Below are 16,124 nucleotides of genomic sequence, written 5' to 3'. Positions count from 1 at the left end.
AAATTAGTCATTCGTGAAATCGTTGAAATTCTGGGATCGTTACCCGTGTTTGCACAGTTATTTTGGAATCTTCCCAGTTGTCGAACAATGTTTCCCCGTTGTCCTCAGTTCTCCAAGTCAGATAATGTTCAGCTCTGGGTTTCCTAGGAGACGGCAGTCACCTGAGATTTTACCTGACTGGTTACTCCTCTCTGTCCACTTTTTGTTTCTTTTTAATTTTATTTTATACTGTCACTTGCTTTTGATATATGACTTCTGTGTTCCTTTATTAGAAATTAACTTATAATAATTTTATTTATTTGCTGTATTGTGTTTTTAACCTGTTCAGTGTGGTCACCGTAGCCATGATACTGTATTTTTTCTGTGATACTGTTTTACTCCTGGTATGAAATATTGCCGCACAATGTTGATGTAAGCATTTGATTTAAAACTAATTCAGAATAACTGAGAAATTCCTGTGGTCCCGCGTGTTGAACTGTCTAATAACAAGCATTACATGGGCTTAGGTGTCCGTCTGTCCAAATTGAATCCCACCGGAACATTGCGCGCGCCACAGAAAGAAGTTTTTAAAGGACCGGAGGGAAAGCCAGCTTATTAATTTCTACAGGCCGGCAGAAATATTCAATCAACATACCCCCAAAATGGTGTGTGTACCCAGCACGGCAGCAGACGACACCCTGACATGTATCGAGAACAAGAGGAGCCCGAGGTGGCTTATGGGATTCATGTGGGTTTGAATGAAGTCAGGGAGCGGGCCCTGCCCCCCGGTCCCGTGCAGACGTTTGCACAAGAGCTTTTCTTGTCCTGCAGGGGCTTCAGGTGTTTGTTCTGGGGCCAACAGCTCACCTGGATCAGGAGCTGCCCCCGCAGGTAAACACTGTGACAGAATACACAGTATTGTCAGTGGTGTTCATTTCCTCATATGCATTTCTGTCAAATAATGGCTGCTCCCCCTCCTACACCCTGTCCTTCTGGGGGCAGCGCAGGCGCATGGGGACCTGGGGGAGGGACGACGCCGCACGCTGCAGCTGATGGTGTTATCTGGTGTGTGGGGGAATATTCCCTACTCCTCTCCCCTATGGTGAAATCGCCAGAAGGTGGACACACTGACATCAAACAAACCAACAGCTAATAGCCGGGTGCGCCGGTGTAACTACTGACATATCAAACACGCCAACCACAACAACAGGGGGCGCTGCATGAGGTCACAAAAGGTCACTTCAGCTTCCAGCGATGACCCCGAGTACATGCTGTCCCCTCCTGTGGACAACCGGTGGACAGATTGCTAGACCCAGTGTCTGGGTATTCATCATCCCACCATGAACCCTGACAGTCCTCTCGTATCACCTGGTGAGCTTCATTCAACACCCGGCAGACAGTTGTGTAGTGACCAGCAGGTCAGTAACGGATACCAGTAATAGGATCCTCAGATGACCCAGAGACAGTATCTGACACCCCGATGAGCTAGCCACATCCGAGCGGGTACCTTTAATACGCGGCAAGAAGCTCACCCTCCAGAAGTTTGACCGCCTAATAACAAAAATATAACAATAATTAAAAAGATAAAAGAGGGGATCATGGACTTTGCTGTACTCCAGGAAATGGAAACCCTGGGTCATCCATCATCATCGCATGCAGACTACAGACAGAATCAAACCGACAGCAGCAGACAGAGCGAATGAGGAAAGACAAACACATGGACACCCACACACAGCACATCCATGAGCCTTCACGGGTATGTCACAAATGTCATTTCGTCACCACTGCCCAGCATGGATGTAGCAAACCCCTGATGCAAACCCAGGTCCCTGTTGTCTCGCGAGCAGCTCCAGTGGACCCAGTAGACAAAGTAGATGGTCATAAGCACTTCCGTTCTGCATGAAGAAAGAGGTCGAGATGTAGACACCAGATAAGGTGTTTTCACTTCCATGCATCACTGCAGCTTCAGCTCCGCCCTGAAGACCTTCTGTAAAGACATAAACTGAGGTGAGGAAGATGAACTTCAGCTCAGCCCTGAAGATCGTCTATGAAGACCTACACTGAGGTGAAGACGATGAATGTTCAGCAGCATGCAAATGAGATGAAAGACACCGCGTCAGATAATATCTTCGTCGGTTGACGCACAAAGAAGCGGCGGGGAGGTCGAGGGTCAGCGGCTAAGCTCGTGGTTTCAGTTGCGTGAATGGAGAAACTCGTGGCTGAGTTGTGGCTGGAGGAGGTTATCATGGAGGTCCCGGGGTAGCAGCTCCCAGGTAGAGTGGTAAGGCACTGAGGTCACGTGATAAAGCACGAAGGTCGCGGCACGTCACAGCTGCCTACGTGACGAAACATGCAAGTGGCAGCGAGGGTCAGAGGACATCCCAACAAGGTTAGCGACCTCTGTTATCGTTGATATCGTCGTGCTGAAGTGGACGACACTGAGCTACAGAAATGGAGATGGAGAGAGGTGTGGGGAGGGTGAGGCAAGAAATGGAGGATGCTACCCGAGGGGAATGGATGACCAGACGACTGAGAGGATGTAAGCTGTCATGTCACTGAGGAATAATTTCGAACTGTCCTCCCGTCCAGCAGAAGACCAGGTCTCCATGCGGCTACCATGTAGCGGTGATGTCTCAGACATGGCCAACCACAGCATGGAGCCAGGGGCGGGGTGAGCACAACAGTGCTCACAGAGGGCAGGGGACAGGGGCAGGGGCAGGGGGCAGGGGCAGGGGGCATGTCGTACTCTCCAGTAGTCGTGGCGGTGGACTATGACAGGGAAGGGTGGTGGTGGTCCGTGAAGATTTGTTTAAACAAGAAAGTGAAAACCCATGTTTTTTACTTGACCCCTAAAGCCCAGATTAACCCTGGCAGTCGCGCGGCATTGTGGGAGCGTGTAGAACTGCAAATAGGAGCAGGACAAGACTGTTGACAGGAGTTGTGTGCCATCCTACTTCCTTGTCAAGTAGGTCTGAATTTGAGACTAAACGGTTGACAAATAAACCAATGTTTACTGAGGGTTTAGAGACTTGAGAACCAGGGCTGCTGGGTTAGGCAACTTGGGGTTAAAGTGACTGCATCTGGAGCTGAGGTGAGGTCTGACAGCTGCTGGACTGACATCACTGGTGGACTGACTGACAAGGTCAAAGACATCGATGATGATGTAAGTTCTTCACGGAAATGTCAAGATAAAGAAATGTTTTTTTTTTATAAATCCGGAGAATAGTAATAAGAAAAAAGAAAGAAAGAAAAGAAAAAAATGAAAAGAATAAAATGAAAAATGAAAACAGAACGAGAAAAGAAAACAAATGCTTAATATCACCTTTGACAAGCGCTGCTTGTTTGACGACAGTCAAGACTGACACAACTCGTCAAACACTGCCACCGACTTGAAGCAAACACCGACAGCCAGCAGCCTCACTTCACTCTGACCCCCGCGGCTCGAGCTGACCCCTGGGGTCTGAGGTCGAAGCGCGGGACATTCCGGTGCCGGCCGACAGATTGACCTCCATCTGGCGACCTCTACAGAGGAACTCACTCACCAATGTGGGCAAAGATGTATTGCGGGGGGCACAGGGGCTGCATGAAGTAGTCTTAATGTAGTCTTAATGTTTGCTCCACATACTTAGCCCGATTCCTTTTTGTTTATTTTGTTTATTATGTAACAGTGGTCTAACTAATATAATTCGCCACTAATTGCCCAGCTGTAGCTGTGATCAAGCTAGTATAATTCTCCAGCTGTAACTGTGGTCAAACTAGTATAATTGCCCAGCTGTGTCACAGGCGACTGAGTGTTCCAGCTGTTTCTGTACATTAAGCAACACAAAGCTGCTTGCCCACATCGCCCCGGTGTTGCACAGACATGACGAGGGCAGTCGGAGGACTTCAACAAGTGTCAAGCCAGTTTAAGACGGACTTAGCGCTAGAGCACAGTTGTGCATGTGGCCGCCAGCACGACGCGGGGTTAGACGAGGTGAGGCTGTGAGTGGCTCACTGTGAGTGGACTTAGCGGCTTTATTGAAAGCTTTAAATCACTCTGTGCTTGCTCCGCTAGTCACTAGGGAAAACAATTTGCAAAAGAGATTTTTGCTGCGGCCTTTGCCGGCAAACAGCAGGAGACTGTCCGTCCCCCTGTCCGTCCCCCTGTCTGTCTGCAAGTATTTCAGTCACGAATGTTCCCGTAGACAACCAGCATGGCCGCCTTTTGTGAAACTGCTGCATGTTTGATGAGATGTCTTGCTTGTATAGTGATTATGTTCTAAATTTGAATGTTTGCTTTGTCTGTCATTCAGGCTGATGGGATGTTGTGGAATCCTGTGTATAGTTAATTAATCAAGAGGTTAATGAGTTCACTGATTTCTCAAAGTTCTCGTCTGCGCTCGCTCTTCCTTCTCTTATTTTACGCTTAGCGGGATTTCTTCTATTTCTCTTTTTGTGTGTGCATACAAATATAAATTATTGTGTACTTTAGTGTATGTATTATTGGACTTTTTGTTTGATATACCCGACACTAATAAACGAACAAACAAAAATCAGCATCCAATGACTAACTCAAGGAAAATAATGAAAGGAAAGAAAAGAAAGAAAGAGGGAATGAATGCGGAACGACAGAAAGAAATACACAAGCCTGTCGATCTGTACTTCACGTTCTCTAAAATCTCTTTAAAACATTTTATATCTTCATGATGCCGCACACAGCGCTAACAATTTGTTCCTTTCACAGTTCATCAAGATGACCTCAGCAAGTCCGCACAGACTGGTTTCCATATGCTTTCCTCCCTCTACAAGAAGTGTTTGCAGCTTCTCAGAAGTAAACTCACAGAAGAACAAACACAAACTTCTGACAGAGAAGCGACCGTCCATGTGTCCAGGTAGTCAGGAGACCAAGACCATCTCAGGTAGGTGGCGCTCCTCACTGGTGGCCCTGGACCTTTGGCAGGAGAAGAAAAAGGTGGAAGCGAACCCACCCTCGCTTGTACCCTCGACAAAAGCCTAATGGCTGTGCTAACTTAGTGCATTAGAAAAACAAATATTGAACGATTTGCTGAGGTTTTAAGTCTGCGTGTCTCCTCTTGAGTTCTGTTGTTGCCGGTCTGTTGGTGAGAAGGTGAGTAGGCAGACCATCAGCAACATTCTCCACACTTCTCAAGGGGAAGAGCGGTCTGCGTGCACATCCAGCCGTCAGTGTGTGTGTGTGTGTGCGTGTGTGTGTGTTGGAGTGAAGATGGACGAAGACAGGGTGAGGGCCTGTTGTTTGTCCAACACTTATCAATCTCTCGTCGTAGTCTCGCGAGCTCCTGTACCCGGGGTAGGCGAAGGAGATCGAATTACGTCAGAGGCAAACGAGCAGTGCCGTGGCTTGGAGACTATTTTATAGGAATGTTTTTGTGGGGTGGTAGAGGATTAAAGGATTACACGAGCTCGGTATTATGGCCAAGTGTGACGGTTGTTCAGATCACGAAGAGGCGAAATTTGCAACACAATACCCAGTCCGGTAATATTCCTTCCCGGGTGGGTTTCCTGTAAGGGATACCCCGTCTGCTATTTTCCCTTCCCGAGTTTGGAATGATCTTCGTCTCTCTGGCTGTCAAAGGGGCTTAGAGAAGGAGAACAGTTGGACTGAGACCTCGGGCGAGGCTGAGACAGCCACAGATATGTCTTGAGGTTTTCTTTTTAAAATTCATGACGACAGGCGAATTGCAAATGAGTATACCAAATACAGGTCTTTATGAAACTGCTTTTCGTTTTTCTTTCCTTCTCTGCTTGGAGAAATCTTTTGTGGAAACTGTAAAGAGAAAGATGATGGATTTATTTCACATTTTTATAGCCGGCGCAGGACGCTTCACGCTTTGCTTATCATTAAAGGTTTAGCTATCATCCTTTTATACCCAACTTCTGAACCCTCGGTAGAAATACAATTAAAACTGTACACAAAGAAAAAGAAAGTTAGTCAACCACCAGTCCATTTGTTGTCCAGTTTATGTTTGTTCAGGTCCATCCGGCCAAAATCGCGATGAAGGTGCGATGACAGTTGAACACTTGAGGTGATGAAATAGGAAAAGTAAACCTTGAGACTTGCCTGCTGTGGTGGCCAGTATTTATGACATCGTAGTAGATGTCACCACCACCATAAAAGTTGGGAGATAAAAATAAAATAAAGTAGAAAGCCCTGTAATAGTCGGCGTCGGTGTCAGAAGGACCGTCGAGGCAGAGACGCCATTGCTTTATGGTCATGTCATAGGTCATAGTTGAAGAGTTGAGAAGCTTGGGGTCTCGATGTCAGTGTTGTCATGCTTGTCTGTAGTGCCACTCGTCTCTGACAACAGTGGCAGGAATTCGGTGAAGCTCGTGGTGCACTTATCGAACACCCTCACCTCAATGTCGGGACATGTTCGGTGTGTGGAGAGTTCGAACCCTGTCGGTACACCAGCTCCAGTGGAGATCGTGTTTCCGATGTCTGCTACACTTATCCATGTCTCACCTTCTATGTCTCACCTTCAAAAAAGACAAGATGTTTACATGTAGTAAACTTGACAACATGTCTACATTTACAACAATCATGGGGGCTTCCAGCTGCTGAATGGATCATGGCGGGTAGATGGTCCAACAAAGAGATTTTCTCCACCAGCACACAGAGACGACAAATGGAGGGACAAGCGAGAACCAGCGAGAGACGACATCTTGCCTCAGTCTGCACAGGTCACACTGCGACCTCACAAGACCCCACTGGCTGACCCCCACTTCCGCAGCCAGTCAGCGTGGAGTTGACACGCAACGACTTTCGTGAGATCTTTGAGATGTTTTGTGCCAGTCAGCAGACGGTGTAGACGAAGACCACATCACTAAGTGTTACCAGTGCGTGTGTTGGGTGAGTCCCCCCACAGCTTACATCTGAACCGCGAACAGAAGGTTCTAGACTAGCCACCCATCCGTCAACACTGTTGAAGGTAGTGTCGTTAGTTCCCGGCTTTTTTCCTCCCTCCCGAAACAAGGCCGATACCCTCGGCATCCTCCCCATCCTCCTGCAGTCTCGAGCTGGGTTTCATCGCTAACGACGAGCTACAAATGTCTGGTGCGGGGACTGGGCAGGTGCAAGGGCTGAGGACGGTAAGCTCACATGTAGAAACAAAGATAAATAAAAGAAAGAGAGACAAAATGAAAAGACATAAACCGTCTTTACGCCCAGACACAAAACCTGCGCAAATCGTCTGCCAAAGTGTAGCATCCTTCATTGTGTATCAGGTGAACACAGGTGTAGCATCCTTATATCTATATATAGACAGCTCGGGGTAGCGGTTACCCAGTGGATAATTGCTGACATTCGTCCATTCACTCGCCGAGGTTCATCTGTCTCGAGAAAATATCAAACTTAATGTTTCTGTGTCTGTTGAAAGAACCGCCTTCGGGTCTTTGTAAAAACCACACAAAATAAAGAACCATCCACAATGGCAAGGTGAGGACATAAACTCGAACTCCGTGTGACGTGTGACGTGTGACGTGCAGCTCACGTGATCTGCAGAGGTCATAGTTCGGCTTCCCTCCACAAGGTCCAATCTACCGAATTATAAATTATGGTGACACAACATTCCATGGGATCTTGAGTCTCAGTGCGTGTGAGCACGAGGAACGTCCGTCAGTCGAGACTGTGCCATCGTCAGACCGTCAGCCAATCACAGGTGGGCGTCAGCACGCGCGCTCTGACGTCGAGAAGTGCACCTGCAGGAAGAACCGTGTGCAATCAGGAGCACGCGCACACTTGGCAGGTGTACCAACAGGTCGTCGTCGTCGTGACAAGGTGAAGGTAAAGTCTGACAACATGCTGAAATGCGGAAGCTCGTGACGATAACCGGCGATAAGAGAAATGTGTTGATGGCGGCAGTCGGGACACAGCCGCCATACTTGCTGGTGCTGACCCCGCCACACAATATCAGCATTTAGTGTGTGGGATACACAGGGACAAACAGGGAATTCAATGTTGGTTGTGTAGTGTTGAAGCCATGCTAAGAGAGACAGAGACAGAGAAGTGAACGAATTGTTTATTTGAGAGGTCAATGACCCTTTCAAATTGAGGTGAAGTACATAGACGGGATCATCAGAGATGGAAATAAAAACATTAACATATATAGCAGTTAACTACCACGGGACGCGCTTGGCTACACAAGACGTCACCTCCCTGACCACGTGACCCTAGCTCTGCTGGCATTGGTCAGTCAGCGCCAGGGGAAATCAGGAAACTTGTATTTAAAAACGGCAAAAACGTGGCTCTCTCTCTTACCTTTTCACTGCGCGAGACAGAGATATTTGGGTCACACACGAGAGACAGAGATATTTGGGTCACACAGGGAGAGACAGAGATATGGGGGTCACACAGGGAGAGACAGAGATATCATGGCGTCACACACGTTCAAGAAGGCCGACAGGTGAGGCTGCGGGAGGATGTCAGGTAGTGGAAGTGAGGTCTGTAGACTGTACAGGTAGGTATCCAGGTGAAGGTTAAGGAGCGGACGCTTGTGTAGAGGAGTCAATAAAGTAGTGCATGTTGTAGGAAGAACAGTTTGCGGCGGATGAATTATTGTCTTGTGTTATTTATCCTTCTGTCTTCTCACCCTTATCTATCCGCTCTCTTATGTAACAAGGGCGCGTGGCCCTCGTAATATCGGGAAGTGTGGGAGGGGGAGGAGAAAGCCTCTTATGCCCAGGTATACATTTTTTTGTCCTTTCTTTCTTTTCTTCTTATTCTGTAATAGAGGTGCGTCTCCCGGTGCGACAGGTGAAGCGATCCCCGGATACTTTGGGGAGGACATCGGGGGAAACCAGTGTCGGGGCTGTCCGTTATAGTGAGATGAATGTATACATCAACATCGTTACACATACACACATACATACACACATGTACACATAGACACATACACATACACATACAAACACACATACACACACAAACGCACTCATACACATACACACTGAGGGCTTCTGGAGATGTGTGTATGTGTGTGTACGCGCGCTCCATGCACTCAGCAGACTAGTGCGTTTTACTCTCAGTAAAGTAACGGACTTCCTGGACCCAGGTCTTGAACACGTGTTCAGGCTGAAGAATGAGGTGGGGGGGGGCACTCCTCAGGTAGGGGGGGACTTGCCATCAGGAAGATCATTGACGCTCAAGGGCTGTCGTCTCCTGAGTGTGACCTCTAGGTGTCCTGGGGGTCGGGACCGGCGACATCAGCGCCCTCACTGCACCTTCCGCCATGAGCAGGTGCTTGTCCACTCCGTCTGGACACCCGCCAGGTGCTCCCCGCAGGTAAGCGCCACACGACTGGCAGTGACATCATGATCTGATTAGTATTGAGGGAGCATGGCACGACAGGTAAGGAGGAACGTGAGATGACTGACGTGATTGTCAACGAGGAGGATGAAATGATTGTCATGGATGTGGCATTATGATCGCAACGTGAGTGGCAGCGAGGATAGTGACACTGCTGGCAGCGTGATTGTGACGTGACTGACAGAGTGGCGCGTGGTGAGGCTGACAGTGAGTAGACATGACATGGCAGATCGAGGGGCATGACGCATCACGTGATTGGCAGTGGATGAGACATGACGTGACTGAGAGTGTGAAACGGCTGACAGGGACTGACATGACACAGCTGACATGTCACAGCTTCCATCGCTCTGCGACAACGACACCAAGCCAGAGACGACGGCAGCCGGTGGCGTCAGGCCCTCGCGTCAGACTCGCACAACGCGGCGCGAGCGCCAGGAGCTGAGCGTCATTCACGCGCTGACGCAGCGCCCAGCGGGACGTCGCTCACCTGAAGGAGGTGAGTTATTGTGGAGCACAAAACCTCCGTAACCTGCGCGACTCCTAGCGGATTAACCTCCCTCGTCCGCCGTCCTGCTGGTCTCGTCAAGAGAGGTACAAGCTGCTCCCCATCCCACCGGCTCCTCCCAGGAACAAACCGCCGGGTCTATAATCTGTAGGCGTATCGGAACCATCTACCCGGAACCATTTCCACAGTCGTCAGGGATGCCAGAGCGTGTCGGGCTCGCCTCCATCTGAAAGCGTCGATTAATGGCCGCTGATAAAGCTGGGTGGGTGAGGGTAGGACCGGGTGTAATGTGCCAATTACCGCGCCGTGCTGACTGGCGCACGGGTGTGAGGAGATCGTCATGTAGTCCCCCTCTACCCCGTCTCTCCAAACTGTTCCCACCTGCTTGAATTACTATACAGTGGAGAGTCGGGTGTGAAAGCTGCAAACACGAGAATTCAGATGCAAATGACAGAACACAGAGACGCTTACAATATTAAACTTTTTTTCTGCAGGTGAGTTGATCGAGAATGAAGATCCTGTTAGGGTTTCCTAGTTGCCGATCTTTCTGACATTCGGACTGACAAAGGTCCCCGTGGGGATACCCCTTTGTGCAACCTACCTTCACACATTTCTTCAGATTGCAGCTCAGGACATACATCGGAGAGGCGAGCCATGGCGTACACACATGCCAAGTAGGCAGGCAGACAAACAGTTGAATAACTTGACTGATTGATAGATGGATTGATGGACTGATTGACTAAATAAGTAAATCATTGGTAGATGGAATTCAACGGACTGATTGAGGGATGGAGGTGTCAGAGGAAGAATTAGGGAGGAAAACTCAGGCGAGAAGGAAAGAGAGAGAACACGAAAAATGTCAAAGTGTGGGAACGACGAAGGTAAACAGTAGAAACAGTTCCAGAGTCAGTTACTGTCGGTGATGAAAGTAGGAAGAACGCTAAAATAACTAAAAACATTAATGAAAGAAAAAAAAAATAAAAAAGAAATTAAAAAAATTATAAAAGAAAAAAAAGAAGATTTAGAAGAAAAGTGTGATGGTGAGTTTTCAAGTTATCTTAGCCACGTGACACGGTGTTTCTAAAGATTATTTACTTCTCTTGAAAAAAGATTAAATAAGGTTGTTGATTGTTTCCGGTTATTTCTCTTGTATATGGAGATATTTGTGTGCGTTCATCTATGGTTCTCTGTTTATATGGTGGCTGGTTGTGGTGGGATACTTCACCTCCATGGCTGGATGATCTGTATGTCTGTACGTCTGTATGTCTGGCTGTGAGACCCTCCTCTCCTGACAAGTCTCAGTGTCTAGCTGTGCACCACCTGTCTCCTACGACAGCTGACGTCACAAGGAGTATAGGAGTAAAACTTTTACACCAGGCTATCAGCACAGCTATGCCCAGCGAGTCAACACACACACACAGACACACGAAAAGTCGGTCAGTAGTTATGGGCGCAGGTTAAAGGTCACTGTAAGATGTCTACTAACCTATGAATGAGAGAAGAGCTGCTGGGACTAGTGGATACTGTTACTCCTCCTGACACTGATGAGCTTTATACCCATTGTCCTTCAGTCACAACTTGTAGACCGGAGGGTCTCCTTACTTCCACCACCCTCCCTCCTGTTCATCATTAGCATCCTCCCCACTATGGCTGGAAATATACAGGGCTCGTCTATAAGGCCAGCGTCACGTGGCGCCAGGCTCCGGTCTGATCATCAACAAACATTTTAGCAACATCTGTCTCAGAAAGTTCATGTCAGGCTAAGTCTGACATATTGGTAGCAGTCTGTATGTGCGTGGGTAGGGGGGTAGGTGGGTGGGGGATGTATGGCAAGCTTTGTGATGACCTTTGCCCCTCGCCTTGTAGAATTACATCTGCTGACGACAGACTTCTAATGGAGCCAAACATCCCTCCAAAGACGTCAGTGAAAGGTGAGCTGATGGAGGAAGGTGCACACCACTAGACTGTGAAAACTCACACAACGACCTGTCAGCTCTACAGCAAGACTCAAACTCACAGACTATAAATATAAATAATTATAAATAAATAACACAGTTCTGGTGTATGGTGCAAGAGGCACTTAAATCTGTTGCACTGGACACTGTACACTGCATTGTCAACGATGGAGAATAAAACAAAGGGAAGATTACTGCTGCGTGCTTCGGATAAAGGGAGATCACTGCAGATTGGGTAAAATCTTGAGGGTTATGGAGATCAGGAGAATATCGACAGTCACATCGTATTCAACAACAAAAAGGGAATCATCAGTGGAGTTAATGTACTGCGACTGAAGGTAGTTGTTGTGAACAAAATGACCGCGAAGTAACTCCGAGTGAGAGTCAGTCAGACACTAATTACCGTTCTTGAATTACCTGCAGTCACTTCCTACTGTTGGTTATAATTACAATAATTATGGGAACTTATATCGGGCAGCATCACGATCAAGGTAGATCGCACTCTTAGTGAACAATGCATTCAATCATCGACAGAGAAGAGATCGAAGAGCCAAAGGAAAGCTGATGTAAATACAAACAAAAAGATCTGTTATTGATATCCACCTCGAAATATATTTAAACGAACAGTATGGCAGTACTGGGATAGTCATGAACATCAAACTTGTCTACATGGTACAGGTGGCTGCTGCACTCAGGATTACAACAACAACAACAACAACAACAACAACAACAACAACAACAACAACAAAACTTGTTTGTGAACTACATTTCAGTTGAAAAACACACGGTGTTCTTAGGCTGCGGTGGATCTGGTGTTCGTCACAGAAAATGTTAAAAACTGACTGTGTGTGTGTGTGTTAATGACATTGGATAGACTTTCTGACAACAGGGTAAACATTTCGGAAGAAGAGAAAGAGGGAAGGGAGATAAGCGAGCTTCAGTTACACCCGGTTAGGTGAGCCACCCAGCTTTGTCTCTGTCTTCATGCCAAAGCGACTCGGCGCCTGGTCCTGACAGTCAACTCTTTCTTCACCAACATTCATTCCCCACACTTTGCCGGGCCACCCTCGTGTCCACGAGCAGACAGGTGACACCCAGGACCTGTACGAACGTTGCAGTCCTGCTAGTCAACAGTTAACCCTGGTACAACCCCTTCCAGGGCACTAAGGTCAAGCCTAGGATGAGAGAAGGTTGAGGTTACCCCGGGTGTGCACGACAATAATATATTTGCTTCATGTTCAGCTAAGTCTTACAGCCCTCGTCTGTTCGCGGACTCCATCGCCCTGCACGTCACTGAGTGTGGTCTGTAGCACATCATGCAGCATGGAAAACATTTTGTATCGTGTAACAGGGAATATATTTTATATGAGTAATGTACGTGCGACAGGGAGAATGAGTCTAGGTGTCTGCTGTAGATAGTTGCACAGAAAGGACAAACATGCGATGTGTTCTTCAGTGTATGGCTGACGTCGCCATAGCCTTGCCGAGGGTTCAGGAGTAAGTGGACCGTGGCGAAACTGATACAGCAAAACGTTTCGCTCCTGACATTGATGCCGAGTGGAGTTCAGCCAGGCGTGGCTTCTGATGAGGCAGTGAATGGCGAGGAGTCGACGCCGGCGGTAGGTTGGCGACTGACTGAGTGCTGGCGAGCAAACCTGCTGTGTCTCCAGAATAGGATGTCGCCAGCAATAAAAACGCTTCGTCCCCAGGCCCCGACGTCACAGGCGATGAACACGTTACTACACATCATGTGACACAAAATAAATACATCTCTAGACCGAGACGTCACAGACGATGAACACGTTACCTGCCTGACATCGTGTGACACAAAATAAATACATCTCTAGACGATGAACACGTGTGTCTCTAGACCACGACGAGAATAAGAAGTCGTACTGGTAATCGTACTCGTAAGAGTAGTGTGTCAGAGGTCAGTACGCTTGTGCAGCTGCCACCGGCAAATGTTCTCGGCTCCTACCTGCTTCATCAGTAATCATGATAACCTGTAAATGTCTTTAATAAACACCAGCAGATAGGACGCCGTAGACCAAACAAAACAAATACACGAGCAGAAGTCAATAATCAACACTAACCTTTGACACCATCATTGTACAACGTCACCCATCACTCACACTCCTACAACCAACACTCAGGACCAGCAACATGCCAGTTCTGTGGTGAGACAACTACATTATGTTTCAAGCCTGTTATTTGTCAAAAGTCAGATACGCCTCGCACTTCGTAAACTTGATGGACTTAACGGGAAACGTGAGCCACCCGCCTCGCACTTCGTAAATTGAGCTGCAAAGGCGGGCCAGCGGGTATCGACTTCGTAACCCTGTGACCTCTGATGCTGAGCCGGACACACAAGCGTGACGTCACAAGGTAGTTCCAGACACGAGACCATTGCCATGTCGTCTCTGGACTCAATCTCTGTAATGGCAGCGATGGCTGAGGCACGAACTCTCTACCCGGTCCTGAGCTACCCCTGAGTGGCTGGGTGGCGCATAAACAAAATTCTCACATTACCGTGTGTTCGTAAACTGTGCACGTCACCGAGCGTTCTCGTGCATCCACAACCTGAGGGTGAGTATACATGTAGTCAGGCAGGAATTGTGTGACGAAGGGTCGTCGCTTGTTGATGAAACGTCTGACGACATGAATACTGACCGTGAGTTACGAGCAAGAGCAGTGTCACGTGACCTCGTCTGTGTGTTACGTGGCGAGAAGACTGCGCACCACACGGGGCCCTCATTACTCCCCAAAGCCGCGGAGAACCCTCCCTAAGCTGCACACAGAGGCGCCAAGTATCAAGTCCCCGCGGAGGGATTTGCGATGTTCACCGACTGTCAGCGTGGTGCCGAGATGCAGACGACAGGGTGGAGGAGGCCGAGAGGGCCGCATGCTGCGGACTGTAAGCCTGTCTGTCAGTGGGAGATGAGTTGGTGGAGATGGCACACCTAGTCACTGTCACCTGCACAGTCCACCCTTGTCTGACGGCGCCAACTCCGTCACTGGATACCCGGGTGTCGCCAATGACGAAACGGTTTAGCAGTCTCACCCAACTGAAACGATGACCGCGACAAGACAAAGTGTCTTTGAAAAGTAGAAAGCCAGTGACACAAAGGGATTAGGTGAGATCAGGTATTGTTTGCTCCGCTGAGTTGCCTTCAGTCACAATTTCTCTTTTATTGCTCCTTTCATGCGTTTGATGTCAAAGGTGGAAATGGAAACGACGAATTGAGAAATTGAGCGAGAGACGATGTTTGAAAGGGCTTGATACCTACTCTGATGTTTCATCCACAAATATTAACATGTATAAGTCAAAGATCCTCAACACCGGAAAGTGAAAACAACGGAGATGAATAAATGAAAGTCAGTGTTAGTGTGTGTGAGTGCGTGTCCGTCTGAGTGAAGTCTTGTACACTTGTGGTTGTAACAGGGTGATGGAGACAGAAAGGGTTAACTGTGCCGAAACACAAGGCCTGTCTCAGCAGCAGGCGAGATGGAGGTCTTGTCCCATCCCCAAATTCCCTAAATACTCATCAACGAGGGGACAGACTACTGTTGCCCCGTCCTAGTCTTTCTATAACTGGGGACCGCTGGACAGGGCGTCACGGAATTTGTCACCATCCGGGTTACAACCTGCTGGCTGACACCTGAAACCTGTCCCCGCCTAGAATTTGTCACGAGCTGTGGGTGGTGGACACCTGAAACCTGTCGCCGCCTGGTGGACCCAGTCGACCACAGCTGTCACATGCCAGACTGACCAGGCAGGGGCTTAACTACAGATGGAGGGAGCGACCGGTGACATCCTTTTGACAGCAGCATCCACACGAGGGTTTAATTGTGGATTTGGGGTCTCCGTGGGTTAGTGCAGAAGAGAAATGTCTTCCAGTTGTAGTCGTCAATGATATCATCACATGATCTTTATTCCGTCATCAACAGATATTCAATAGTTTGCTCTGATTGCCGTTGGTTTGACAAAAATGTCGGGTACTTTAGAAGAAGAATCCTTACACCGTTGTCCAGCACACTGGGTATCCAGACACCATCATGTCCCTAACACCACTTACCCTCATCATGCCACTAATGAACTAACACTAGTCATGACAAATGCTTCAAACTATTTAGCTGAAGCAAAAGGAATCACACAGCTACAGTTCATAAGGTCATGTGACGACTACAGAGTACAAGCATGAGTGTACAGACAGACGCACACACAGTCTGCAAACATACTTGCGACCTCATCTGTATATACGTGTGTATTCACGTGTATAACAAAGAGCTTCAGATAAAGATATCATTGTAGTGTCACAGGAGTGAGTGAGAGAGAAAATAAACGCAGAGAAGTGTGAAGAAA

The sequence above is a fragment of the Pomacea canaliculata genome, linkage group LG8, assembly GCF_003073045.1.
Source record: "Pomacea canaliculata isolate SZHN2017 linkage group LG8, ASM307304v1, whole genome shotgun sequence".
NCBI classification, from domain to species: domain Eukaryota; kingdom Metazoa; phylum Mollusca; class Gastropoda; order Architaenioglossa; family Ampullariidae; genus Pomacea; species Pomacea canaliculata.
This window is presented reverse-complemented; position numbering follows the sequence as displayed.